Source organism: Pseudophryne corroboree, chromosome 8 (genome assembly GCF_028390025.1).
Source record: "Pseudophryne corroboree isolate aPseCor3 chromosome 8, aPseCor3.hap2, whole genome shotgun sequence".
In the NCBI taxonomy this organism is placed as follows: Eukaryota; Metazoa; Chordata; class Amphibia; order Anura; family Myobatrachidae; genus Pseudophryne; species Pseudophryne corroboree.
Window position 1 is genome coordinate 129,772,583 of NC_086451.1, and position 20,752 is coordinate 129,793,334.

Genomic DNA, 20,752 nt, shown 5'->3' on the forward strand with positions numbered 1-20,752 from the left:
CCTAAACGGTGCCGTGCATAGGTCCACTATTGCAGCGAAATGGGCTGCAGAAGCTGTGGAAGCATGGGCTCAGGAACTGGAGGCGGAGTTGCCTTCCAATGCTTCTGATCATGCTAGACAATGCCTGTCGTATATTGTTACAGCGTCTCATTACATTAAAGAGGCAACTTCTGATGCCGGTATTCTGGTGGCCAAGGCTTCTACTACGTCCATATAGGCTCGCCGAATTCTCTGGTTACAGTCCTGGTCTGTGGACATGGACTGTAAGAAAACCCTGGAGGTACTCCCCTTCAAAGGAGACATTCTTTTCGGAGAAGACCTCAACAAGATAGTGGCTGACTTAGCGTCTGCTAAAACAGCATGTCTTCCTAGTACTGCTCCTTCGGTGCCGAAGGCTAAGAGTACTTCCTTTCGCTCCTTTTGTCCTTCAGGGAAAGCAAAAGGTCAGGCGTACCCGAAACAGGTTCGCACTTCCAAACGGGCCTGGGCTGCACGTCAGCCTGCTTCCAAAACTGACAAGCCTGCTGCATGACGAGGAGTGGTAGTACAGGAGCCTCTGGCTATTCACCAGTGTTCCTAGTCCCGAAACCGAATGGGTCTTCCCGGCCCATTCTCAACCTCAAGTCCTTGAACAAATTTGTGAAGGTCTCCAAGTTTCATATGGAAACTCTTCGCTCTATTATTCTGGCATTGGAACCTGGGGACTATATGGTCTCACTGGACATACAGGATGCTTACCTGCATATTCCCATTGCAGTGTCTAATCAGCAGTACCTGAGGTTTGCGGTTGGCAACCTCCATTACCAATTTCGGGCGTTACCTTTTGGTTTGACCACGGCTCCGCAAGTCTTCCCCAAGGTCATGGCGGTAATGACGGCTGTACTCCACCGTCAAGGGGTCAGGATCCTACCGTACTTGGATGAATTGTTGATCCTGGCAAATACCCCAGAGATTCTACTACGCCATCTGGATCTGACTATCCAGTTTCTGCAAGCCCACGGGTGGCTCATCAAGTGGAAGAAATCTTCCATGGTCCCTGCTCAGAGCATGGTGCACTCACAACCAGCGGTTGTTCTTGTCTCAGGAGAAAGTCCTGAAGCTTCAGGTCAGGATTCAATACTTCCTATCTCGTCCGCAAGTGTCGATACATTCGGCAATACAAGTGCTAGGTATCATGGTGTCGGCTTTCGACATGGTGGAGTACGCTCAATTCCATTCCCGCCCTCTCCAGAGGCTGATTCTTGCCAAGTGGGATGGCCTGCCTCACCGGATCAGGTCTCAAATTATCTCATGGTCTCCGGAGGTCTGTCTGTCACTGAGCTAGTGGATTCAGGACCAACGATTGAGCAGGGGTCGTCCCTTCTGGATCTCCAACTGGGTCCTTCTGATGACAGATGCCAGTCTGAGGGGTTGGGGCGCGGTGTTGGAGCAACACTCCCTTCAGGGTCGGTGGACCAAGGAGGAGTCTCTCCTCCCGATAAACATTTTGGAATTGTGGGAGGTGTTTAACTCATTGAACTTGGCCCAGCATCTAATACAGAACAGACCTGTTCAAGTACAGTCGGACAACGCCACCACGGTGGCATACATCAATCATCAAGGCAGCACTTGAAGCTGCATGGCAATGAGGGAAGTATCACGGATTCTTCAGTGGGCAGAACGCCATCTGCCAGCCATATCGGCAGTGTTCTTTCCGGGGGTCCTAAACTGGGGAGCGGACTTTCTCAGTCATCAGGACATACACGCCGGAGAGTGGAGCTTCCATCCAAAAGTGTTTCAACTCCTCGTGGACAAGTGGGGCCTTCCAGATGTGGACCTGTTGGCATCTCGACACAATCACAAGGTTCCGGCCTTCGGAGCAAGGACAAGGGATCCTCAAGCAGCGTTCGTGGATGCACTGGCAATTCCATGGAACTTTCGGCTGCCATACGTGTTCCCTCTGGTGTCACTCCTGCCCAGAGTAATAAGGAAGTTCAAGCAAGAAGGAGGCATCCTACTTCTGATCGCTCCAGCGTGGCCCAGACGGCATTGGTTCTCAGACCTTCAGGGTCTCTCCATAGAGCATCCCCTTCTACTTCCGCAGCGCCCAGATCTCCTCGTTCAGGGCCCCTGTGTATATCAGGATTTAGCCCGATTGGCTTTGACGGCGTGGCTCTTGAAGCTTCCGTCTTAAGGGCCAAAGGATTTTCTGAGGTGGTCATTCAAACCATGTTGAAGGCCCGAAAACCGGCTTCTGCTCGGATTTATCATATGGTCTGGAATTCTTACTTTGCTTGGTGCCCATCTAACAATCATGACGCTTACAAGTTTAGCATGGCCAAACTTTTGGCCTTTCTACAACAAGGCCTGGACTTGGGCCTTCGTCTGGCCTCCATCAAGGTTCATATTCTGCCTATTTGGTTTGGTTTCAGAGAAAAATTGCGACCTTACCTGATGTGCATACATTCACTCAGGGTGTGTTGCGGATTCAACCTCCTTATGTCCCGCCGGTGGCTCCGTGGGACTTGTCGGTGGTTCTGGAGGCGTTGCAAGGGTCTCCGCTTGAGCCTCTTAAATCTGCAGACCTTAAGTGGCTTTCTCTTAAGGTATTGTTTCTGCTGGCTATTGCCTCTGCTAGATGGGTGTCGCTCCACAGGGCACCCACCCTGACGCACTTAGCTTCTTTGGGTTGGTATGGCATTATCTGCTGACACATTCTCCTGTCGTGAGAGTGTGGTGTATGTGGCTACTAACAGTTGTCGTCTCTTTTGCCTGCTACTGCATTGGACTGGTTAACAAAAAATTGAGCTCCTGTGCACGGAGGCGGAGTTATAGAAGAGGCGGTGCTAGGCATTCTGGGAACAGTCAAAGCTTTGAGCCTGTTGGTGCCTCAGATCAAGATCCTACTCTACACCCCAATATTATTCCCTGTGGAGCCCAGTGTACCTCGTAGAAAGAGATTTAACAACGGTAAGTTCTTACCATAAATCTCGTTTTTTTAATTTATTTTTTAAATATTTTTTCAAACATTGAAAAATCGATCGGGAACATCGTGACCATCGGAACATCAGAAACATTGCTACCATCGTGGTTTTCATTTTGAAAGCCGGGACAGCCTCCAGGTATACAGGGGGGTCTGGGGGTGACTTGGGAGGGTTAAATTACACTCCCCAACGGCTACCATTGTCTGCAGCCGCTGGAGGGGGGAATCCTGCCATGCTGACCGATCAGCAGTGATCAGTAACACTGCAATCAGTAGGGGAGGGTGCAGGGAGACAAAGGGACCTTCCGGTCCTTCTGACAGCAGCAGCGGAGGGAAGTTTCTCTTCCCTGCCACTGCTAACACAGTTTATTTGACTGGTCGCATCCTGTGCGACCAGGTCAGATAGAGCACTTGCAGGCATGGTCGCATCTGATGCGACCATGCCAGGCAAGTGGTAAAATAATTGTGTGATTAATTGCTCCCAAAGCACTATGTTAGGAGACATACTGTAATTCTCATTACAGTTACAACATTGCTGAAATAATCTACATTCTACATCAGGTAAGTCACTGAGTTGTGGTAAAGGACTTAGGGGCCTATTTACTAAGCCTTTGATGGAGATAAAGTTAACGGAGATAAAGCACCAGCCAATCAGCTCCTAACTGTCATTTTTCAAACCCAGCCTGTGACATGGCAGTTAGGAGCCGATTGGCTGGTACTTTATCTCCGTCCACTTTATCTCCATTCAAAGCTTAATAAATAGAGCCCTTAAACACACTTTTAGTGCAAGTGCTGTGAACTCTAAGTAATATAGGTGGTCATTCCGAGTTGTTCGCTCGCTAGCTGCTTTTAGCAGCATTGCAAACACTAGGCCGCCACCCTCTGGGAGTGTATCTTAGCTTAGCAGAATACCAAATGAAAGATTAGCAGAACTGCTACTAAATAATTCCCTCCAGTTTCTGAGTAGCTCCAGACCTACTCCTAGACTGCGATCACCTCAGTCCGTTTAGTTCCTGGTTTGACATCACAAACACGCCCTGCGTTCGGCCAGCCACTCCCCCGTTTCTCCAGCCATTCCTGCGTTTTTACCTGACACGCCTGCGTTTTTTAGCACAGTCCCTGAAAACGGCCAGTTTCCGCCCAGAAACACCCACTTCCTGTCAATCACACTACAAACACTCGAGCGATGAAAAAACGTTGCTCGAGCTTGTGTAAATCTACAAAGTTTTGTGTGAAAGTACTTAGCACATGCGTGCTGCGTACCATGCGCATGCGCATTTTTGCAGTTTTATCAATTAATCACTGCACTGCGAAAATCGACAGCGAGCAATCAACTCGGAATGATCACCATAGGGTAGTATAGGGTATAAGTATACCCTATTAAACTCGGCAAGTAGCGAAAGTAGCTCAGAAAGATCATACTATGGGGCTGTTAGACATGAGTCACCAGCAGAAGCAGTCTCATTGCACGCTCAGAAATAATTGTGTTTTTTTTTAACCATATTTACAGTAAATTTGCATGGAGCTGCACAACCAACCACACATCCATCCACCAAGCCTATACCATGTGCGAGAGAGCCATCTGAAATCAGAAACATCTACTGTATTTGTGACACCCCATTAAGATAAATGTACTCCCTGCAGGAGAGATGCATATATATAGATTGAAGTTCATGTGGTTACATTATGGATAAATATGTTCATATTTATATGTATTCATATCCCTCACAGAGGGGGGTTTGAGGGGGCAGAGTTTTACAGAGCAGTGTGTGTGATCTGTCTCTGAGGTGAGGGGCGGAGTGATATTAGTCCGGTGAGGGAGTAGGCAAGCTGAGGGGAGTCTTCTGAGGTAACAGAAGCGAGTGATGCGCCCTGTGTAAACTTACCTCAGGTGACAGACACAGTTACTGGCCAGAGTGCAGCTCTGGAAGATCAGCACCAGCCTTCAGCTGCAGTAACAGGCGGAGCAAACTCCACATACCCGGCTCCAGCTCTCTGTACAACATTGCTCAATCAGGAATCAAAGTGGACTGAGAGGCGGGCCTGGACTTCCCAAATAAGGTTAATGGTGGTGGGACCTGGCTTGAGGCAGCAGTCCATTTGAAAGCAGAGACCATCCCTGATCTCGTGATCCTGCACTGACAGCACAAAGCTTCAACTACTGCAGGAAAGGTATAATTGCATTCAGCTAAACTACACTCAGCAAAGTGGAAAATGTCCATACTGTAGCTACTTAAACACTGACTATGCAGGGAGCAATTTAGTTCTTGTAGCTGTGCATATATTAAGCCATTCATCTGCAGCACTGTATACTATTCAGGAACAGTTAGACTTGTTTCAGACAGCACTAAGTTAAAGGAGTGACTAGACCCTGCAGCAGCAGATGTATTGCAAAACAATATACTGTGTACCTTTTTTAAGCAAGAGTAAGGCAGGCAATTTGATAAAATAAAGACTGAAATGCTAACCCCTTCTGCCTGTTCATCCACAGTAGTACTGTCCTGCTTACAGGCTGATAATGTCGATATTATCTTAAAACATAAAGCTATACCTTTAAACACACTTTTACCATGGAGCCGTTGCGGCCGCTAGACTTAATTCACTCTAAGTACCTTTTACGCTTTTTGCGTACAGAGTCCCGTACCTTGCACGGACTTAGCGTACAAACGCCGCGCTGGGGGTACAAAGTACACACAGCGCACACACACCCAGAGATACACTTTAAACCTTTGATTGATAATGCAATGCAATGATATTTCACTTTAAACCTTATGCAGCAATTCAATGCAATAATGCTATTACACTTTAAATCTTATGCAGCGCTGACGGTACAAAGTACCCGCAGCGCGTACACACCTAGTTATTACACTTTAAAACCTTAGCAGGGAAAAGAGGACACAACACCGATTTGTAGTTAATCACTGGGTTCCGACACCACAGAGTAATATATCTGAAAGGGGGTTAACAATACAAATTATGCACTACAATACAACAGAGTAAATGGCTACAGTCAATGTACATACGTGAGAATATTCGCTTGCGCTACCCGGCCCGGTCCTCCGCTATCAGGTTGATTGCGTTGAGAGTCTTGTTGTCAGGCCAGGCAGCAGCAGGCTTTTTATACAGTAGATCAAAACATAATACAATAGACACTGTGTGCTCTTCTTCCATTGGTTCGGGGGTGGGACATATCCTGTGCACCGGGGACCATTGGTCAGCTCAAGAAGTGGGCGATGGCTAGAACTTGAGATGTGGTTTCTGTTGTTTGCATCTGAGTTCCCGCCCTATGACCAGTTAAACCCATCACATTAATCATACATAAATCTGGTATTATTAATAACTTAATGTGGTAATATATAATAATGTTCTTATTCCCACCAGATTAATGTTTACGTGACTCTGAACAATATGATCCCACACGTGATATGATTATCTATTTCAATACTCAAGATATACATATATCCACATATATCCATATACTCATATATATATATATACACACACACACACACACACACACATACTCCTGCTATCACAATTTGTTAGGAATTATATATATATATATATATATATATATATATGCCGAAAAAATTGAAGAAGCAGGGAGTGCCAATAGTGCATTAAAAGAGTAAAGATATTTTATTTAAAAAATCCAAATTGGTGACAAGTAAAAACCCGTACCATAAAAGGCGGTCAAACCACCGCTCGTATAACTGGCATAAGATTTACCCCACTGTGTAAAGCAGCATTCTTTAATTCCAAATCCAAATGTCAGACCACGCCCATACGCGTTTCGTCATTCGACTTCGTCAGTAGGCCTGGCCTTTTCTATTGTTCACAGTGGTTCTATCAATCCTCCCAACAGGGTGTCAGTACTCCCGACGCCTGTGGCTATCTTTACTCTTTTAATGCACTATTGGCGCTCCCTGCTTCTTCAATTTTTTCGGCAGAACTACTACCTGTCCGGGATCGGGTACTATTGGGGAAGCGACAGCTGGAAACCCCAGAAGTGCACACTGACAAGAGTCGTCCATCAAATGCTATTGGCAGTCAGTGAATTTGAGGATTACTGTCCCCGGTTGATCTTTGGACTTATAGTTCCACAGGACTCTCTACATATACAGAAAAACTTCCACCTTGTGATTTGCGCTCATACTATCTGTCCATATATATATATATATATATATATATATATATACAAACACACACATCTCCATGAGTTTAGACTATGAATGTTAATATCTTAGATTTCTAAATGTCTGGTTTTGTGTTTTGGTTAGCTATTGTTAATTGATTTTCTAACAGCTTCGGTTCCTGGGTATTGTCTCTTCGTTTGTTTTTGTCTTCAGGTGAGACAATGACAATCCAGTACTCATTGTTTTAAATAGAAACTCGGCTATCCTAGTAAACAAAGGTGTTTGCCTTCTTCATAGAATTTCAAAGCTTAGTGTAAATAAGGCCATTGTATTTTAGTCTCTGGGAGTTTTAATTTATGTGTGACTGATCTTCATGCTGTTTAGAGGAAAAAGCAGACAGTGTGGGATTTATACAATATATATATTAGATTTATGATATGTCTTTGTGGCTTTTCCATGAGAGTACAAATTCCACTGTAATTACTCATACCACTCTCAAACCGCGCAGGACCGCGGGAGCAACCATACGCAATTTGTGAATATGTGCATGCACAGCCGAACACGCACGCACACGGAGGCCACCTATGTGGTGTTTGTATGTCATGTGTGTTTTGTAATATTTTCTGACTTCGACAGTCCACCCTTTGGCAGTCATCAATAACTGCCACTAACTAATCAATAAACAAATAAAAAAAAATATTACCCATACAATATATACTAAAGCTTGGATGATCGGGGAAGAGTTGTAGGTGGGAAATGTATGACCTAGTTGGATAGTAAAAAGCATGTATGTATGAATCCATGTCTGAGGGGCATGTATCATTGTGCCGTATATGTTCTAGATAAGCTTCGAGGTATTGCGAAGTATACATTAAATCCTTCTTATCCCGTATTACGGGTCTGTAAGTGGGCCGACAAACACTACCGAGCTCTTTTCGGCTTCTTGTTCCAAAAAATGGGGTGCACATTTAGTTGATGATACATGGAGGGGGAACATATGTGAGTGCTAGTATATGTGGATATCACCTGTCGACTATGTGTGTCATTAACTGAAGGTTGTAGAGATGAAGATAAGACACATATCTAAAATACATTCACATAACATTTTCATAAACATTCTTGGGTAGGGTCGATGTTTTTTACGGATCGGTGTATCTGGGCAAAGGTAGAGACAAAGGAAAAACGGGTGAAAGAAACAGGCCGTGGAATTCATTTGCAATCATGTCTTATCACAACACTGTCTCTATGGATGGGTCGGAAATTAAATCTGCTGCTGTAACAATGCCCCCGCTCCTTAAACTCATCAATTTTGTGCCGTGCTTGCGCCGCGTTAAAATTCGAACACACCTAAATATCAAGCCAATAATTATGACGACTCCCAGGATACAAAGGAGAAACTTTCCCACACTCATAATAACCTTTTGAGCCCACTCTCCTAATCCTGAGAACCAATTTCGTGGGTTCAACCATGAGACCCAGCCGGTCAGTTCATTACTCACAGCAGTCAGGGTAAGGTTGTGTCTCCTCCGGAACTCCCACTTTAACTGCAATATATCATCCATATTTTGATCGATAATCTCTGTGGGGTCGTCAGTGCTGTTTGCAATATACGTGCAGCACTTCACACCATATTGAGTTGCCAAAATGACACAGTACCCACCCGTCACAGCTGTGATATAATTGAGGACCATTCTATGCTGGATCAGTTATGTCTTGTAAGCTTGTAACTCCCTTCCTGTATACCTGAAGGTGTCGTCATACATCTCAGTGATATTATCTATCAAGTTCGCTAGCGCATGGATATACCTATAATTTATAATTCCTCTGGCAGTACAGGTGATTTCTAATGTGAGAAGGAATTGAATCCCGGTGGATTCGTGGATCAAATCAGAGGCTACGTGCTCTGTCCTCTCTATGAGGTGTCTCTTGACAATGTGTTCATAGTGAGTATGAGTATAAGGAGCCTGAGCACTGCGGTGAACCTCTTTCATCTTGTCATGGGTTATGGTCATGACCTCTGGCAGCACTCTTCCAATATAACACAATCCTTCTGAGTTCGGGGCAAGCCACTTATCCGCCTTCCTCTCACATATGAAATAGGCATCATCGGGGAGAACATATGGGACAGAATATGACATTACCATATTACAAACTTTCCAGGTGAAAAACCCCATCCCTAGTTCTCCCATCTGTTCAGTACAAGTATCAGGCTGGATGATATGAGCACAGTACCCTGGTGATACTTCTCCAACCCACATGGTTTTGCTTCCTCGAGAATACCTATACCGAAAATACCTTCCACTGTTGGCTATTTGGCGTACAAGTTCAGAGTCTATGGGTATCCTATCAGCTCTGTGTGAAAAGGCCATGGTCTGGTTATTCCATGTCACTTCCCAATTTCCTGGTTTTCGGAAATTGGAAATGTTGAAACACACTAAGGATCTATCTACATGATACTGGTGGAGCTTCAAACTATGGGGCCTAGAACTATTACATTTCTTGTCCACCGGTCTCCCACCCCGTAATTCGAGTACCTCATCTATTGCTAAAGGGTACGGTACTAATCCTGACTTGCTCTGACCTTGGGGTACTTGTGAGCACACCCAGCATTCTGTCTGGTTTAAGACCTTACCCACTAGTGAGTGGAAATCACTCAATGGATGACGGTCCATGTTGATATTAAGGCTGGACTGACATCTCTGGATGCACCCATCCTCGACTATGTTCTCACAATTCCTACAAATGCAATTTTCCTCAGCCAATAACCCTTCACAGTGCCTCCTAGCTCTCTGACTACCAGATCGTTTTCTGATACTCGCCTTTGCTCGAGTGATGTGTTGCTCTTGGAATTCTACAAATCCGTCCTCGCCATCAGAACCCATTCCAGATCCTTTCTCGACCTCTCTGGGACCCTCACCGAAACAGACTGTTCTGGTCAACAACAGGGTTAACAGGAAACCCCGGAATGCAGTATCTTGGGGTAAGTCCATCTTGTTAAGGGTAGAGAAAGGGAACAAGAAGGGGGAGGAAAGGAGGGAGAGAAGGAGGGTAGTGGGAGATGGAGAAAATAATAAAAAAAGGAAAAAGAAAACTGGTGCGACAACCTCCTCTGGTCTTGTTGTTCTCCGCGCTCAGGTGCCGTTTCAACAGTACTGCCTCTCAACCTTCCCGGAACAGACACTCCAGTGATACGATGTTCTCTCCGGGTCAGCGACCTTTCTGTAGGAAACATAAATCTGTTTAACTGTTGTGTATTATCAGTTGTGTGATCTTTGGGAAGTGAGAAGAGAGGGGAAATAATAAAAAGAAAATTTGTGGGGGCGTGGCCTAACTACCACAGGAGGCAGACGTGCAGCTCAAGAGCTCCTGTGCATAAAGCTGCCAAAAGGCCCTTTTTAAGTGCACCTGGGTCCCCCACCTACACCCTTTTACCTTTCCCGCTGTGCCCCACCTGCCTGGACCTATCTGGGGAGTCGCCGCGGAATCGAGGAGTGCTTTTCAGCGCTCCTGCGGGTTGCGGCCCTCTCCCCAGACCGAAGCCGGGGCCTAGATTAGAAGCGGGTTCCGTTCTGACGTCCCGGAGCCGCGCACTCGGATCCACCTCTCACAGTAAGTGAGATCAGTGAGGGGAATAGCGGGACCTTACCTCGGCCCAGCAGCAGCCCTTATCAGCACCCGGCGCCCGGAGCTCCGTACAGCCGAGGACGGCAGCAGCGCGAGTGCGGCCGCCATCTTACCGCGGCCTGATCAAGGGAGGAGGACGGGAGGCCCAGATCCCCGCCAGCGGTTCACCGCACTTTACCCGGCGCCCCCTTCTTAGCGGCTGGGACTGCCGCTTGTCAGGATCTCTGGTTGCGGATCACAGGTGAGCTGGGATAGGGGCTGGCTGCTCATATCAGGCCCGGAGGAACTTTCATGTGCTGGCATCCATATTGCAGCACTCGGCCACAAAGTGACTCACCTCTATAATACAACACACCAGCGGCACCTGTCTCTCTCCCTCCCCCTATTTACTGCAGTGGGGGCGCAGGAGGTAAAGAATACCCTCCCCTCGGCAGTGGGGTAACTTGGGAGAGACGTGGCTGGTCCCTGTAGTGGCCTGCTGACTGGCTCATTATCTTATAACTGCTGTTGACACAGACCCCGGGGCACTGAAGGGCCTCACTCCTCCACACAGTGCAGCTCAACTGACGACGGCCCGAGCTCTCCAAAGCGCCTCATGGCGCCCATGATATCGGCCCGACCCTAGCCTATCCTGCGGTCAGCTAGCGCATGAGGGTCAGCTAATGCTTTAGCCCAGGTCTTACATAATTATTTTTTACCAACATTGGAGCTCCCCTCCGCGAATTGGATACCTTGAATACCTACTCTCCCGCCCCATTATGTCGCAAAAAAATCGTAAATCAAATGCTGCTAATAAACCCAGCATCCTGCGAGCATGGGAGAAAGCGGGAGCTACTTCTCGTAACTCATCAATTGCGGAACGCATGTCCGACTCGGAGGATGCTTCATCACCAAGAGCTTCCCTCACCACCCAAGATGTCGTCGCTATTGTGACTAAAACTATTCAAACCGAAATGAGATCGGCGCTGGCAGAATTCAGAAAAGATCTGACCGATTTGGGCACCCGTACGGATGCGTTGGAACGCAAGGTGGACGAAGTGTGCCAGTACCAGGCCGTGCTTGAACAGGAGATGCTTGACCTCCGCACTGATGTCGACGTGCATGAGGACCACCTAGAGGATTTAGACAACCGGAACAGGAGAAATAATATCAGAATCCGTAACATCCCTGAGAGCGTTGCATTGGACGCCCTCCCGGGTTTTTTGGAAGGCCTGTTTCTGAACCTACTCCCTGATACTCCGAAAGACCTGTTCCTTCTGGATAGAGCGCACAGAGCGCTCCGCCCTCGGCCTCCACCCTCCCAACCGCCCCGAGACGTCATCCTCCGATTCCACTATTATAAATCTAAGGAAAAAGTGATGTCGGCCGCGCGGGAACTCCAGTCTGTGGATTATTTAGGCACCCAACTTCAAATTTATCAAGACCTGGCTCCTTCTACACTCAAGAAACGCCGAGACCTTGCAGAGATTACTAGAGCCCTTCGTTCTAACTCTATTAAATACAAATGGGGATTCCCTTTCCAACTCCACGTGACCAAGGATGGGTCCCATCACTCCATTAGAACCCCTGCTCAGGGCTACGACCTCCTCAAGACTCTTGGCATTTTTGATTCTTTACCTAGCGATCTCAGAAATCAACTCGCTTCCACATCTTCACCTAGACCTGTGGCACCGACTCCAGATTGGTCTACGAAATAACGTGACACTTTGAGGATAGCAGACACGTAACTATATTTCGCTGATTGCGGGACACTTGCCCCTCCCCCCCCCCTTTTTTTTTTTTTACCTTATTAATATTACTCATATTACTCTACGGACTGTTAGATTTATCGGTCATACGGGTGTTGGTCGTGCCTAGACTCAGGGGAAATAAAAATGTGCTTACTGTGCCTTGAAGTGGTAAGGCTAAGATTGATTTCAGTAACTTGGGCCTGGCACTGACTGCATATCCGTACCTATTATCACCCCTAAGTTGCTTCCCGTTATCATCTACTACAGTTACTCACTAAATGTTATCATGTGACCCTATTTGCTTTTTCCTTTCTCCCTCCTTCCCTCCCCCCCCCCCCCGCTCCGCAATTAGATGTTGCCGCTGTGGTCATTTAGTTATGTGTTTGCCTAGATAAGCTGTGAAGTCAATTTGCTCTCTTTTAGCTCATGACCTGTTTATCTTTACTCCCTCGCGCTTGACCGCGGGATGTCTTAGTTTGTGTTGTTCACGTTCTGGTTCTCTAATTATTTTTTTCTTATACTGTCATTACCCCCCACATTGAAGGGGCTGCCTTTGTGGCACTACCCCTTCCTCTTGCAGGCCCAACCCGCTCATAAGACATGGGCCTGCACTTAGAGTTTCTTTCTGCTCTTCTTCTCATTCTTTCTTCACTGTCCCTTTCTCTGCTCTGCAGTTGGCCGCATCAGTGGTTGCTCACTATGTTCCGCATGGGTGATTACTACCCACCATGACTCTGAAATTGCTCTCTATGAATGTCAATGGCCTCAATTCTCCGACAAAGTGCTCCATGGCGTTTCACTTTTTTGCCAGACACAAGCCAGATATAGTATTTCTCCAAGAGACACACTTCAAGTCCCCCCACCCTTCCTTAAACAGTAAAAAATACCCCCACACTTTTCACTCTACTATGTCAGCCAAACGCAGGGGAACTGCTATACTGCTTCACAAAGACCTTCCTATAGTCATACATGACTCTTATCACGACGATAAGGGTAGATTTGTAATTCTCTCAGGCACCCTCAATCAGCAATCTATTACTCTAGCGTCCATATATGCCCCAGGCATGCAGCATGGTTCCTTTTATGGGTCCTTCTCTGACCAGCTCGCTAAATTCCCGAACTCCAAAATTATAATTGCAGGGGATTGTAATGTAACTCTTGATCCTCGATTTGATAGGTCCCGCCCGGTGATAGGGACATCATCACACATGAGATTGTCTAAGCCCCTGCGAAATTGTATCTCCTCTCACAACTTGTACGATAGCTGGAGGACCTTATATCCCTCTGCCAGAGGCTTCACACACTACTCACCCCCACACGATCTCTACACCCGCATAGATTACATCTTTGTGGACCGTGATTCCACTCAGAATCTCCACGGGGCACAAGTAATCCCCACTACTTGGTCAGACCACTACGCCCTTCTTTTGGATGTTGCTGTCCCTCATACTTTATCGTCCCCTCGGACATGGCGTTTACAAGAGTCCCTTTTCCTTAAACCCTCTAACATTATTGACATCACCGCCATGATTCAGACATACTGTGCTGAAAATAGCTCTCCGGATATATCTCCTGCAGTGTTATGGGAGGCTCATAAGGCTACGCTTCGTGGCCAACTTATCAATCTTGCCTCAACACATAAGAAGATAGAGACTAAACGCATTCATGACTTGGAAACGGAACTAACTTCTCTAACCCTTCTTCACCAGCGCTTTCCGAAAAAGCGTCTTTACACCAAAATTCTCTCACTTAAGGGACAGCTATCACAAATTCTCACGAAGAAAACGGTTAAATCTCTTCTATGGATCCGCCAGAAATTCTATGAAAAATCTGATAGAGCTGACACTCTACTGGCTCGCCGCCTCCGAGCTAAAAGGACGCAAAACCGCATACTTGCTCTGAAATGCTCTGACGGAACCGTGACCTGTGACCCCAAAATTATGGCCTCGCAATTTCATGATTATTATGAATCACTCTATAACTTACCCCCACCTACTCCCATTGATTCATCTCACATTTCCAACATCCAACATTACCTCACCACATGTCGCTTACCAAAACTTACGGCTTCAGACTTGGAAACGCTTAACGCCCCTATCTCCAACGAGGAAATTCTGGTCACAATATCTCAATTGCGCCGTTCCTCGGCCCCAGGTCCCGATGGCTATACGGCCATCTATTACAAAAAATTTGCGCACTCACTTCTCCCCATGCTTCACTTGTTATTCAACTCTTTATTAGAACTGGGCTCCCTGGACGCAGCAACCACCAGGGCTAACATTATCGTTATACCCAAACCTGACCGTGACCCGCTTGAAATGACAAATTATAGGCCCATCTCATTGTTAAATACAGACCTTAAACTATTCGCCAATATTCTTGCGAACAGATTAGCCCCATTTCTACCGACCCTGATACATCCAGACCAAGTCGGCTTTATACCTAATCGACAGGCGGCGGACAATACTCGCCGGCTTATCAACCTTATACATCTCTCTCAACGAGAGTCCCTTCCGACCCTGGTGGTGGCTTTGGATGCAGAAAAAGCCTTTGATAGGGTGGCATGACCCTTTATCCGTCAAACTTTGAAGAACATGGGCTTGCATGGAGCCTTTTATAATGCCGTTATCTCACTTTATTATAATCCCTCAGCCTCCATCCTCGTCAACGGCCTGGCTTCCCCATCACTCTCAATTAGAAATGGCACCCGGCAGGGCTGCCCACTTTCTCCATTGCTATTTGCTCTGGTGATGGAACCGTTGGCGGCAAAAATCAGATTGAATACCAACATCTCGGGCATCAAGGTGGGAAATCATGACTTCAAGATAGCGTTATATGCGGATGACGTCATTCTTACCTTAACTGACCCACACGTATCTCTACAACACCTATTTGAGGAGATTCAATCTTATAGCTCGCTATCTAATTACAAACTTAACGCTAACAAAACAGAAATCTTAGATATACATGTGACTCCTCGGGACCTACGCCTCCTTCAGTCCTCCTACCCATTTAAGTGGCAACACACCAAAATTAAGTATCTAGGAATCTATTTAACAAAGTCTCACACATCATTATACACGGCAAACTTTCCGCGTCTATTCGCTTCCATACGTACTGACCTGGGGGGCTGGAATAAATTCTTTATCTCTTGGCTTGGGCGTATAGCTGCTATTAAAATGAATATACTCCCACGCTTGCTATATCTTTGGCAGACCCTCCCTATCCATATCCCGACCAAAATATTGAAGAATCTGCAAAGAGATCTTTCGATTTTCATTTGGGCTGGAAAGAAGCCCAGAGTTAAGATACGAATAATCCAGCAGCATAGAGACTCAGGGGGCCTAGGTATGCCGGACTTGATCAATTACTATCGTGCCACACATTTGGCCTCCTGTGCATTATGGCACTCACCCCCTGAACAGAGATTATGGACTCTCTTGGAAGCTCAAGTGATAAATGTATACTCTCCTTCAACCCTGCTATGGTGCGAGCCCCGCTGCCGCCCGGCTTCGTCTCTCCTGTTGCCGACGATGCGCTTTGCTCTATCGGTCTGGGATCAATGCACCCGCTATTATTGCCTTCGTTCCTATAACCCGTTGCTGACCCCCCTATGGAACAATTCCAAGTTCCCCCCTGGCACCAACCACCTTGCTTTTAAGCACTGGACTTCTCACAATATCCTTTTCTTGATCGATCTGGCCCCCCTTTCTTCATTCCCCTTGTCTGCGGACCTGCAATCGCGATTCGCTCTTCCCCAATCATCCTTCTATCAATTCCTACAAATTCGTCACCTTTACTCTACTTTAAGACACAATGCTCACCCTTCACCTAAAACGGCATTTGAATCTTTATGTTGTGGGCAACGTTCCACAAAAGGTTTGCTATCTGCTATTTATCAAATTTTGCTATCATACAATTCCCCTGCCAAAGAGTCTCATGAAATAGCATGGGAAAGGGATATGGGAGAGGCATTGACGATAGAAGAGTGGGTTGATATCAGACAAGAAATCGCTAAGAGCTCCTTATCAGTTCGTATCAAAGAAAATTCTTATAAAATTTACTATCGATGGTACCTTGTGCCATCTAGACTCCAGGCTATATATCCGTCCTGCTCTGACAGATGTTGGAGACATTGTGGACGGAGGGGAACCATGCTGCATGTTTGGTGGTCCTGTGGGATCGCCCGACGCTACTGGCGACAAATTCATAAATTAATACTAGAAATTACTGAGGTGGTTGTTCCAGCCTCCCCTTCTTACTCTCTACTTTCACGTCCAATCCCAGACACACCTAGCCATCTACTAAAACTAATCAAACACATCCTAAATACGGCCAAATGCCAAATTGCAGCGAATTGGAAGTCCACCTCACCACCTACTCTTCCCGCCACTGTTAATGCTATATGGACCACATATAAACTAGAACGCATTACAGCTGCCCTACATGACACTTCCGTCACTTTCATACGCACCTGGACGCCTTGGACAACGCACTTTAAAGCTGAATTGCCATTGACAACCATTTGATTCGCTCTAGATACGGATGACAGGAACCGACCTAGTGACCAGCCCTGTGTGGCCGACGCCCCCCAACCCCCCTACCCCTCTTTATCTTCTCTTACTCTTTTTCTTTCTTCTAACGTTTTGTTTTTTCCGTAACTATATTGAAGTTTCCACTTACGCTCTTTGTTATTCGATAAAATGGATCATCACGCCCAATGCTGTTAGAAAGTGTGCATACCGATTTTTATCTTTTATATTGCCTCAATATGTTACACATTCTGTAATGATCCAAAAATGTTGTCTAACGTTTATACCTTTGTGATTCTTTATGCATAAATCAATAAAACTTATTTCAAAAAAAAAAAAAAAAAGAAAATTTGTCAGATTTGCGTTCACCATCAGGCTGTCACACCATCATGTATATCGGTATCTATGCACAGTCTACCTTCACCAGTATTCCCATTCTCCACCCTTTGTGCATGACCAGGCACACTGATACTGGTGTCCCTATGCTGGTGAAATATACTGGGTTTGGGCAGAACTCTGAAAAGACCGAGTAGGCATGTGACGTTTGAACTGTAATCCTGTCAGTGAACGTAAGAAATGAAGAGGAAACTTTGAAGACAAATCACAGAGTTTAGTAAGAGGTAAGTTTGTAAAGGTAAAGGAGATTTTACAAAGTTTGACATCTGGATGGGGCACTACGGGGAATGATTCCCTAATCAGTCTGTTCCCCTTAAAAAAATTCTATGTGTGTTATATCTCTACTGGGACTATCCCAGCCCTCAATCCAGTGTCTTGTCCATTCTAAGTTCATAGGGAACCCGGTATTTTTGAGATAATTTCCTCTACCTGTGATGGACATGCTTCTAAAACAGTGAAATGCAACATTAGTCTTCGTGGGTATCTTAACATATTTTGTGCTTCCTGGGTGGGAGCACTCTATATGTATACCATCTCTGACAAAACTCCTGTTAAGTTGCTTAGAGGTCACTTCTGCTAGAGAGAGAAGCAGAAGTTTACAGGCCTCCTCCTAACCCCAGTAAGTTCTGTCAAAAGGGTAAAGTTGCATTTATTCTGTTCTTCCCATTAACCGAATCTGTTTTTCTATATATATCGTGATTCCTTACTATATGTCCCTTGATCCCGTCTATGTGTTTAACAACGTGGCTTGTTTATTCTGTCTAGGGGTCTATATTGGCTATGTGCTGTACTACTCTTACAATCTCTAGCAAAATGTCCTCTATTTTTACAATTGTAACATACTCTCAGTCTTTTGTTACTACTAGGGTTTTGGGGCTTGGGCTGATGAGACTTTGGTGTAAGAGCCTGCATACTTTCAATCCTCAGCGTCTCCTCTTGCAGTTTCCTACGCCTAGAAATATTCCTATGGTGTTCAATTGCGCACTCTCTAAGGCAAGCTACTGTGACCCCTCTCCAACCAGGCAAAGAGGTTTGTACTCTGTCCCTTACTGTCTTATCAAGTCCGTCCATCAGCACAGAGACAGCCACCTCTCTGTAATTTTCATCGTTCCCTGCATCCGATACCCCTATGTATCTATCTATTATTTGCAGGGCCCGATGGAAATATTCAGATGCCATTTAATTTTCCCTCTGCTTTATGGAGAAAATTCTTCTCCACTTAACAGTTGTGGGGAAATACAACTCTAGTTGCCTGTTAATTTGTTCTAAGTTCTCCTGATTGAGTTTGTCAGTCATAAGACTATCCGATTCTAATCTACAATCAGTGATGAATTTTTGGGTGTCAATATTAGGGGGTAGGCACGCTTTCAAGAATGTCCGCCAATGTTGGTTTGTCGGTTCATACGCATTACCCAGATCTCTGATAAACTTTTGACATCTGGCTAAATGCTTCTGAGGGTCGGGAAATTCTGAAATGATTGACCGCAGCTCATCTCTGGGCCACGGGCAATACATTGCATCATTCCTGGTAAGGGCTACTTCCTGACTATCGGTTCCCCCATTGGGAGTTACTATTTCCAAGACAGGGTGTAATCCTACCATTCCGTTCCTAATCTGTTTACTGTGTGGTGTTGTTGTTTCTGTGCAATGAACTGTCTCATACTTACCGGTGGCTGTGACCTCACCAGTTCTTTCATTAGGGAATACTGTTACTGCACTCCCTGGTTGGACAGGCCCCACCTGAGTTTCCTGCAAGATGACTGTTTGGAGGAGAGCTGCGATTTGGCTGAATCCTTCATCTCCCTGTGACCTAAAACCTTGGAGAGACTTCAAAACAGGATACATTTTGCAAAAGTTAGGGTTAATACATTGCTCTTTCATATTACTATCATTTACGGATGTATCATTGACTGTAGCCTTCTGTTCCCCTTCGACCTGTGTCGACAATGGTGTGTTTGTGTTCTCATTCCCGCTAGGTTTGGAATCTGCTGCATATGTTACCGTATATACTCGAGTATAAGTCGACCCGAATATAAGCCGAGGCACCTAATTCTACCACAAAAACCTGGGAAAACTTATTGACTCGAGTATAAGCCTAGGGTGGGAAATGCAGCTCTAGCCGTACACAGCCCTCAGTGCCAGATATGCCCTCATAGTGCCAGATATGCCCCCACAGTGCTGCCAGATATGCCCCCACAGTGCTGCCAGTTATGCCCCCACAGTGCTGCCAGTTATGCCCCCACAGTGCTGCCAGATATGCCCCCACAGTGCTGCCAGTTATGCCCCCACAGTGCTGCCAGTTATGCCCCCACAGTGCTGCCAGATATGCCCCCACAGTGCTGCCAGATATGCCCCCACAGTGCTGCCAGATATGCCCCCACAGTGCTGCCAGATATGCCCCCACAGTGCTGCCAGATATGCCCCCACAGTGCTGCCAGTTATGCCCCCACAGTGCTGCCAGTTATGCCCCCACAGTGCTGCCAGATATGCCCCCACAGTGCTGCCAGTTATGCCCCCACAGTGCTGCCAGTTATGCCCCCACAGTGCTGCCAGATATGCCCCCACAGTGCTGCCAGATATGCCCCCACAGTGCTGCCAGATATGCCCCCACAGTGCTGCCAGATATGCCCCCACAGTGCTGCCAGTTATGCCCCCACAGTGCTGCCAGTTATGCCCCCACAGTGCTGCCAGATATGCCCCCACAGTGCTGCCAGATATGCACCCACAGTGCTGCCAGATATGCACCCACAGTGCTGCCAGATATGCCCCCACAGTGCTGCCAGATATGCCCCCACAGTGCTGCCAGATATGCCCCCACAGTGCTGCCAGATACGTTCCCTCCCCAAGTGCCAGGTATGCCCCACAGTGTTGTTACTTACCCCTCCGTCGATCCCGCGCTGTCTTCTGGAGGGACACGAAGCACACAGCGTGCGCGGCTCTCCTGTGTCCCTCCTGCATCTTCGGCGGCCGCGGCGGGTCTATTATAGGAAGTGCCGGTTCGTGATCAGAGGTCACGAACGGGTATTTCCTGTAATAGAACCGCCGCTGCTGCCGCCGGAGATGCAGGAGGGACACAGGAGCGCCGCGCGCTGTGCGCTCCATGTCCCTCCTTCACACTGCTCTGCCTCTGCCTGCACTGACTCGAGTATAAGCCGAGGTGGCTTTTTCAGCACAAAAAAAAGTGCTGAAAAAGTCGGCTTATACTCGAGTATATACGGTAATTTCTCTTGCATATCGCCCTCTTGCTGCCATAAGTTTAAACAGTCTGCATGTCTAATCCTTTGTTTTCTGGATTTTATAAGACATATCCTACTCCTTAAATTCTGCAATACCTCTGGTTCAAAACTGCCTACCTTAGGGAATGGTTCCCTA